This window comes from Elephas maximus, chromosome 10 (genome assembly GCF_024166365.1).
Source record: "Elephas maximus indicus isolate mEleMax1 chromosome 10, mEleMax1 primary haplotype, whole genome shotgun sequence".
In the NCBI taxonomy this organism is placed as follows: domain Eukaryota; kingdom Metazoa; phylum Chordata; class Mammalia; order Proboscidea; family Elephantidae; genus Elephas; species Elephas maximus.
In genome coordinates this window covers 10,930,793-10,940,458 of record NC_064828.1, presented here as the reverse complement: position 1 = coordinate 10,940,458, position 9,666 = coordinate 10,930,793, and the positions used below count along the sequence as shown (strand labels likewise).

The window sequence follows — 9,666 nt, the reverse complement described above, 5'->3', positions numbered from 1 at the left end:
GGTGCATGTATATAATCCAGCAGCACATGGGTTTCCAGTGGTATGCTACATCCAACTTTAAGATACAGTATTTGAACATTAGCAGTGATTACAGAGGTAATCCTGAATTGTTAGAGGCTCATATGATTCATTTAACCAAAATTTAAAAAGCATTCAAAAGAGGAATGAATAGTAGATGAAGCAAGAGGAGTTGCTTTCAGTCAGGAGTAGGGACATTCTCCTTGAATATCACTCTTGAGGTCTACCCATTCTTCCTTGAATAGTATCCAGTGTGTGAGGATAGAACAAGAGCTAACCCACACAGATGGGTACCAGACTCTATTCCCTAAATTCAATCCAACAAGTATATATTTAGCACCACTCTTTCATTCCGGAGCCCTGGTGGTACAGTGGTTAAGAGTTATGGTAAGCTACAGCTGCTAACCAAAAGGTCATTGAATCCACCAGCCGCTCCTTGTAAACCCTAAGGGGCAGTTCTACTCTCTACTCTGTCCTACAGGATCGTTATGAGTTACAATTGACTCAACAGTTTTTTTTTTTTTTAATATGGTATACTTTACCGGTATGTAATAGCCGAGCCATATATAAAGGATACCATAAAAAAAAAAAAAAAAAATGCCATTGAGTCAATTCTGACTCAGAGCAACCCTCCAGGACAGAGTAGAACTGCCCCATAAGATTTCCAAGGAGAGGCTGGTGGACTCAAACTGCTGACATTTTGGTTAGCAGCCAATCTCTTAACAGCTTCACCAATATATATAAAAACACAGCAAGCATGTTCCAGCTTCAGGGCTTTGCCATAGGCTTTTCCATCTGCTAAGCACACTTACCCTTCCCTTCTCAACCTACTCATCCTTCAGGTCGCAGCTTAAGTGCCACTTCTTCAGAGAGGCCTTCCCTGATTTCCCTGTCAAAAGCAGTCCTTTTCTGTTTATTTTCTTCATAGCAATTTTTGTCATCTTTAATTACCTGATTTATTCACTTTAATGTCTTTAATTTATGACTTTAATGTCTGACTTCCCCCACTAGACCTTAAGCTCCATGAAGGCAAGAATCTCATGTTATTTTTACTATTGTAAACTCAGCCCCTGGTACATTAATTAGAATGAAGCATATGTTTAATCCTCCACACGTCTGTCAGCTTGTCTTACTGTGGGGGCTCAAAATGAGAAGAAAGGGCTACGAACAGTAGAATGTACGAAGTATGGATCTAGCAAAATTGACAACAGTCAAAGATCAAATGGAACACACAAACATTGATATCCTAGACACTTCTGAGATGAAATGGACTGGTATTGGCCATTTAGAATTGGACAATCATATGGTCTACCATGCTGGGAATGACAACCTAAAGAGAAATGGTGTTGCATTCATCGTCAAATAGAACATTTCAAGATCTATCCTGAAGTACAACACTGCCAGTGATAGGATAATATCCATATGCCTACAAGGAAGTCCAGTTAATATGACCATTATTCAAACTTATACACCAACCACTAAAGCCAAAGACGAAGAAACTGAAGATTTTTACCAACTTCTGCAGTCTGAAATTGACTGAACATGCAATCAGGAAGCATCGATAATTACTGGTGAATGGAATTTGAAAGTTGGAAATAAAGAAGAAGGATTGGTAGAAAATATGGTCTTGGTGACAGAAACAATGTCAAAGATTAAATGATAGAGTTCTGCAAGACCAACAACTTTCTAATGCAAATACTTTTTTTCAACAACATAAATGGTGACTATAAAAAAATTTTTTTTTTTTTATACATGTGGAGGAAACCCTGGTGGCATAGTGGTTAAGTGTTGTGGCTGCTAACCAAAAGGTTAGCAGTTTGAATCTACCAGGCACTCCTTGGAAACTCTACAGGGCAGTTCTACTCTGTCCTATAGGGTCACTATGAGTCAGAATCAACTCAACGGCAGGGGGTTTGGTTTTGGGTTATACATGTGGACCTCCCAAGATGGAATACACAGGAATCAAATTGCCTACATATGTGGGAAGAGACCATGGAAAAACTCAATATGATCAGTCAGAACAAGGCCAGGGGCCCACTGTGGGACAGACCATCAATTGCTCATCTGCAAGTTCAAGTTGAAGCTGAAGAAAATTAGTACAAATCCACGAGAGCCAAAGTACAACCTTGAGAATATCCCACCTGAATTTAGAGAGCATCTCAGAATAGATTTGACGTGTTGAACACTAACGACTGAAGACCAGACGAGTTGTGGAATGACATCAAGGACATCATACACGAAGAAAGGAAGAGGTGATCAAAGACCTAAATATAAAATCTAAAATGATAAAGGTTATGGAAGAAAAAATAGGGATGCTAGGAGCCCTAATACATGGCATAAACAGTGTATAAAACATTACTAACAATGCACAAACACCACAAGAGAAACTAGATAACTGGGAGCTTCTAAAAATCAAACACCTATGCTCATCCAAAGATTTCACCAAAAGAGTAAAAAGATTACCTATAGGCTGGGAAAAAGTTTTTAGCTATGACATTTCTGATCAGCACCTGATCTCTGAAATCTATGTGATACTGCAAAAACTCAACAACAAAAAGACAAACAACCCAATTAAAAAATGGGCAAAGGATATGAACAGGCACTTCACCAAAGAAGACATTCAGGCAGCTAACAGACACATAAGGAAATGCTCATGATCATTAGCCATTAGAGAAATGCAACTCAAAACTACAATGAGATTTCATCTCACTCCAACAAGGCTGGTATTAATAAAAACAAAAACAAAAAAAAACACAAAATAATAAATGTTGGAGAGGTTGTGGAGAGACTGGAACACTTGTACACTGCTGGTGGAAATGTAAAATGGTACAATCACTTTGGAACTTAAAAAGCTAGAAATAGAACTACCATACGATCCAGCAATCCCACTCCTTGGAATGTATCCTGCAGAAATAAGAGCCTTTACACGAACAGATATTGCAGCACTGTTTACAACAGCAAAAAGATGGAAGCAACCAAGGTGTCCATCAATGAATGAATGGATAAATAAATTACGATATATTCACACAATGGAATACTACGCAACGATAAAGAACAATGATGAATCCGTGAAATATCTCATAAAATGGAGGAATCTGGAAGGGATTATGCTGAATGAAATTAGTCAGTTGCAAAAGGACAAATACTATATGAGACCACTATTATAAGAACTGAAGAAATAGTTTAAACACAGAAGAAAATATTCTTTGATGGTTACAGGGAGAGGGATATTCACCAGTTAGGTAGTAGACAAGAACTATTTTAGGTGAAGGGAATAACAACACACAATACAGAAGAGGCCAGCACAACTGGACTAAATCAAAAGCAAAGAAGTTTCCTGAATGCAACTGAATGTTTCGAAGGCCAGAGTAGCTGGGGCGGGGGTCTGGGGACCATGGTTTCAGTGGACATCTAGGTCAATTGGTGTAACAAAATGTATTAAGAAAACATCCTGCATCCCACTTTGGTGAGTGGCGTCTTGGGTCTTAAGCGCTAGCAAGCAGCCATCTAAGATACATCAACTGGTCTCAACCCACCTGGGGCAAAGGAGAATGACAAACAACAAAGACAGAAGTATAAGCCCGAGTCAGAATGGGCCACATAAATCAAAGACTACATGGGCCCGAGACCAGAAGAACTAGATGGTGCCAAGCTACAACTGATGAGTGCCATGACAGGGAGCACAACAGAGAATCCCTGAAGGAGCAGGAGAGCAGTGGGATGCAGACCCCAAATTCTAGTAAAAAGACCAGACTTAACGGTCGGACTCAGGCTAGAAGGACCCAGAGGTCATGGTCCCCAGACCTCTGTTAACCGAAGACTGGAACTATTCCCAAAGCCAACTCTTCAGACAGGGTTTGGACTGGACTATAAGACAAAAAATGATACTGGTGAGCAGTGAGCTTCTTGGCTCAAGTAGACACATGAGACTATGTGGGCAGCTCCTGTCTGGAGGGGAGACGAGAAGGCAGAGGAGGACAGAAGCTGGCTGAATAGACACAGAGAATACAGTGTGGAGAGGAGGAATGTGCTGTCTCATTAGGGGGAGAGAAACTAGGAGTACATAGCAAGATGTATATAAATTTTTGTATGACAGACTGACTTGATTTGTAAACTTTCACTTAAAGCACAGTTAAAAAAAAAAAAAAAAGCAAGAGGTCATTAAAAAGACAGGAAAGAAAAGGCCAAAATGGATGCTAGAAGAGACTCTGAAACTTGCTCTTGAATGTCAAGTATCTAAAGTGAAAGGAAGAAATGAAGTAAAAAAAAACTGAACAGAAGATTTCAAAAGGCGGCTTGAAAAGACAAAGTATTATAACAACATGCGTAAAAACCTGGAGTTAGAAAACCAAAATGGAAGACCACACTTGGCATTTCCCAAACTGAAAGAACTGAAGAAAATATTCAAGCCTCGAGTTGCAATAATGAAGGGTTCTATGGGAAGAATATTAAATGACACAGGAAGCATCAAAAGAAGATGGAAGAAATACAGAGTCACTATACCAAAAAGAATGGCTGATTTTCAACCATTGGAGAAGGCAGCATATGATCAGGAACTGAGGGTACAGAAGGAAAAGGTCCAAGCCGCACTGAACGCATTGGTGAAAATCAAGGGTCCAGGAATAGACCGAATATCAGTTGAGATGTTTCAACAAATGGATACAGCACTAGAAGTGCTCACTCGTCTATGCAAGAAATTTGGAAGACAGCTACCTGGCCAACCAACTGGAAGAGATTCCAAAGATCGGTGATCCAACCAAATTCAGAAACTATGGAACAATACCATTAATATAACACGCAAGTAAAATTTTGCTGAAGATCTTTTAAAAGTGGCTGCAGCAGTACATGGACAGGGAACTGCCAGAAATTTAAGCCAGATTCAGAAGAGGACATGGAACCAGAGATATCACTGCTGATGTGAGATGGATCCTGGCTGAAAGCAGAGAATACCAGAAAGGTGTTTACCTGTGTTTTATTGACTACGCAAAGGCCTTCGACTGTGTGGATCATAACAAATCACAGATAGCATTGCAAAGAATGGGAATTCCAGAACACTTAATTGTGGCATCTGTACATAGATAAAGACACAGTTGTTTGAACATAACAAGGGGATACTGCATGGTTTCAAGTCAGGAAAGGCGTGTGTCAGGGTTATATCCTTTCACCATATCTATTTAATCTATATGCCTAACAAATAATCTGAAAAGCTGGACTATATGAAGAAAAATAGGACATCAGGCTTGGAGGAAGACTCATTAACAACCTGCACTACGCAGATAACACAACCTTGCTTGCTGAAAGTGAAGAGGACTTGAAGCACTTGCTGATGAAGATCAAAGACCACAGCCTTCAGTATGGATTACACCTCAACGTAAAGAAAACAAAAATTCTCACAACTGGACCAATGAGCAACATCATGATAAACGGTGATAAGACTGAAGTTGTCAAGGATTTCATTTTACGTGGATCCACAATCAATGCCCGTGGAAGCAGCAGTCAAGAAATGAAATGACACAATGCATTGGGCAAATTACTGCAAAAGACTTCTTTAAAGTGTTAAAAAGGAAAGATCACCATGAAGAAAAAGGTGCACCTGACTCAAGCCATGGTGTTTTCAATTGCCTCATACGCATAGGAAATTGGACAGTGAATAAGGAAGACCGAAAAAGAATTGATGCCTTTGAATTATGATGTTGGGGAAGAATACTTAATATATCATGGACTGCCAAAAGAATGAACAAATCTGTCTTAGAAAAAATATAAGCAGAATGGTCCTTAGAAACAAGGATGGTAAGACTTGGTCTCACATACTTTGGACATGTTATCAGGAGGGACCAGTCCCTGGAGAAGGACACCAGGCTTGGTAAAGTAGAGGGTCACTGAGAAAGAGGAAGATCCTCGAAGAGACTGACACAGTGGCTGCAACAATGGGCTCAAGCATAAGATGACTCTGAGAATAGTGTAGGGCCAGGCAGTGTTTTGTTCTGTTGTACACAGCGTGGCTATGAGTCAGAGCTAACTTGATGGCACCTGTCTTAGTCATCTAGTGCTGCTACAACAGAAATACCATAAGTGGACGGCTTTAACAAAGAGAAACTTATTTTCTCATGGTCTAGTAGAAGTTTGAACTCAGGGCGCCACTCCAGGGGAAGGCTTTCTTTCTCTGTCAGCTCTGGAGGTCCTTGTAATGCATAGATCTTCCCTTGGTCTGGGAGCATCTCAGAATAGGAACCTCAGGTCCAAAGGCTCTGCTCCCGGCACTGCTTTCTTGGTGGTATGAGGTCCCCACTTTCTGCTTGCTTCCCTTTCATCCCTTGTAAGATAAAAGGTGGTGCAAGCCACACCCCAGGGAAACTCCCTTTACATTGATCAGGGATGTGACCTTAGTAAGGGTGTTACAATCCCACCCTAATCCTCTCTAACATAAAATTACATCACAAAATGGAGGACAACCACACAATATTGGGAATCATGGCCCAGCCAAATCACTACGCACATCTTAACATCTTAGGGGGACATAATTCAATCCATGACATCACCTAACAACAACATATGTGTAATAAATACTTGTTAAATAAATGCCTATCTTATTTTATTAGCTGAACAGTTTGAACTCACATCATAGAGGATAAGTCCCTTGGAGGCTTAACTTCCAAAAAACGATGAAACAAACAATTATTCATGAAAATCTGCAAGAACCGAGTTTCAGAATGGTGTTATGTGAACTACAGCCTACAGGTCATTTGTAGTCCAGCAAAGATATCTGATGGCCCTAATCACCCTCCCTGACTCCGTATCTTCTAGAGAATAATTCTAGCCTGGGTACATGAGAAAGCCTAAAGATGGAAATGTTTAAAAAACAATTTTAACAATGTCCTATTTTGGGGAGTTTTCATTACACATTTTAAGAAAATCTGGCATATTAAGTATCTGTGAAATGGAGTCACTTGATACATCTTCATGAACATGTTGAGTATTTGTAAACCATGCTTTTTCAAGTGTGGTTAAATGAGTCTCTATACTTACCTGTTAGAAATCATCATCATTGCTAATATTCAAATATATTAGGGTTGAAAATAACATGAGCCTGGAAACACAGGAAGGATGGCCATTGATCTACGGATGGCTCATGCTACTGGCTTAACTGAACCTTTTCTTTACGGTTTTCATCATTATGGTGTATCTCATATCTTGAAATATAATATTTAGTATATATTATTGATGCTGAAGACACCAAAATATTGTATAATAGTTATTCTAAAACAAGTAGAGGTTCCAATTCTTTTGAATTCCATATTGCTAAGAATTTTTATAGTTGATACAAGGCAGATTGTAATCCTGAATGTAGCAACCTAAATTAAGAAAAAACTATTTGTTAAATATATCACTTCAGGAGAATCTCACAAAAGTAGGGCTATCGGAAGCAGCTCAAAGCTGGAATGGTTTCTAGGCTATCACAAAATAAACTCAGTTCATTTGCATTTTGAACCACTACTAAATTTTGGACTTGGGGAGCCTTATTTTGATATTTAATGTGGCAACAAAATTTTAACTAGGAAACTGAGTTCTATATGGCCTATGTATGTAGAAATTATGTTAAAATAATTAAGGTACTACATAGAGACAACATGACTGCTTCATACATCCGGTTATTAATGCTGGGAAAATCTAGTGGAAGCCTCGTGTGGAACACTTCAAACCCCTAACAGTGCAGTAGTCTTCAGGTTTTTCGGTCCTGGACTCCCTCTAGTGTTCAACCTTTTGGTGCTTTGATTGGTACTCTTCAGTTCATAGAATTACCCAATTTTGGGTCATACTAGAAACAAAACACATAAAGCACAAAAGGGAGCAGACTACGTCATTGAATGGTATGTTAAATGAGGAGGTTAAAATGGTTGAAATAGTAGTGTTGCAAATAGTCTGATTTAAAGGGACAAAGTGGATTCTACTGGCTGACTGGAAAGGCCAGTCATAGTAATAGTTCTGCCACGAGTAAGTAGAGAAGGATAAAGGCCCAGGAACAGGATTCCTGGTTGCTTTTGTTTGTATCGTAAGGGGAAGACTGGACCTTTCAGGGAGAGTATGAAGTGACTATTTCCTGGACTCATGGGTTTTACGAGGTCAGAGAATTCTAGGTTGACTTTGTGTGGTAGGTTGAATCATGTCATCAAAAAAGATGTATTTAGATTCACCTGGAACCTCAGAACGTGGCCTTATTTGGAAGCAGGGTCTTTGCAGATGTACCTAGTTTATATGAGGTTGCACTGGATTAGTGTGGCCCTTAAGTCTAATGACTGGTTGTCATGGATTGAATTGTATCCCCCCAAAATATCTGCCAACTTGGCTAGGTCATGATTCCCTTGTATGACTGTATGATTGTCTACCATTTTACCATCTGATGTGATTTCCCTATGTTGTAAATCCTATCACTATGCTGTAATAAAATGGATTAGTGGCAGTTATACTAATGAGATCTACAAGATTAGATGGTGTCTTAAAGCAATCTCTTGAGACACAAAAAAGAGAAATGACCAGAGAGACAGGGGGACCTTATACCACCAAGAAAGCGGTGCTGGGAGCAGAGCATGTCCTTTGGGCCTGACATTCCTGTGCTGAGATGCTCCCAGACCAAGGGAGGACCAATGACAAGGACCTTCCTCCAGAGCCGACAAAGAGAAAAAGCCTTCTCCTGGGGCCAGCGCCCTGAATTTGGACTTGTAACCTGCTAGACTGTGAGAGAATAAATTTCTTTGTTAAGGCTGCCCATTGTGGTATTTATGTTACAGCAGCACTAGATGACTAAGACACTGCTGTCCTATAAGCAGGCCATGAGAGGATACACAGGAAAGAAGTGATGATAGAGACAGATATTGGAGTGGTGCAGCTACAGCCACGGAAAGCCAAGGATTTCTGGCAGCCACCAGGAACTAGGAGAGAGGCGTGGAACAGATTCTTCCCTAGAAGAAAGCATGGCCCTGACACCTTGATTTTGGACTTCTAGCCTCCAGAATTGTGAGAGAATAAATCTATGTTGATTTAAGCCACCTAGTTTGAAGCTAATTTTGATGACAGCTCTAGGAAATTAATACACCTTGCATAAAGGCAACCTCTCAGACAAACCCAAAGCAACATGTAGTTTCTTCCATATCCTATCCATAAAATTTCAGCCTCCACCTTACTTGCTTGAAACCAATGCAGAAAACTCTAAGCTTGATTTAATTTAATCTGCTTCCCTATGTTTCATACCAGTTGGCTTTGGTTTTGCCTCTTGGCTCTACCTTCCACATGACCATACTAAAATGAGGAGGAAGCCTCTTAAATCTGCGCCATTAAACTTTTACCTCCAGGTCAGTTCTGCACTGTAGCTACACAGCAATCTACCAGCTCTTTTCCATGACAGACCTTTACATATTTAAGACAATTAGCATGTTCTTATTAAGTCTTCTTTTTTCTAGATCTTCAAAGCTTCTTGGAACCTGGAATAAAAGTGATCTTCATAAGTGGAAGTACAGGTATCATGACAAAATAATTTTTTTTATTAACTTTTATTGAGCTTCAAGTGAACGTTTACAAATCAAGTCAGACTGTCACATATAAGTTTATATACATCTTACTCCGTACTCCCACTTGCTCTCCCCCTAATGAGTC

General features: G+C 39.7%; 1 long non-coding RNA gene across 1 annotated transcript in view; it reads right to left on the bottom strand.

Annotated features, from left to right (window-relative positions):
- The window catches only part of LOC126084027 (uncharacterized), a 29,535-nt gene that overhangs the window by 18,204 nt on the left and 1,665 nt on the right, over window positions 1-9,666 (bottom strand). The window contains exon 2 of the long non-coding RNA XR_007518913.1: window positions 9,360-9,494. This is a non-coding gene — a long non-coding RNA (uncharacterized LOC126084027). The remainder of the gene's footprint in view (window positions 1-9,359; window positions 9,495-9,666) is intronic.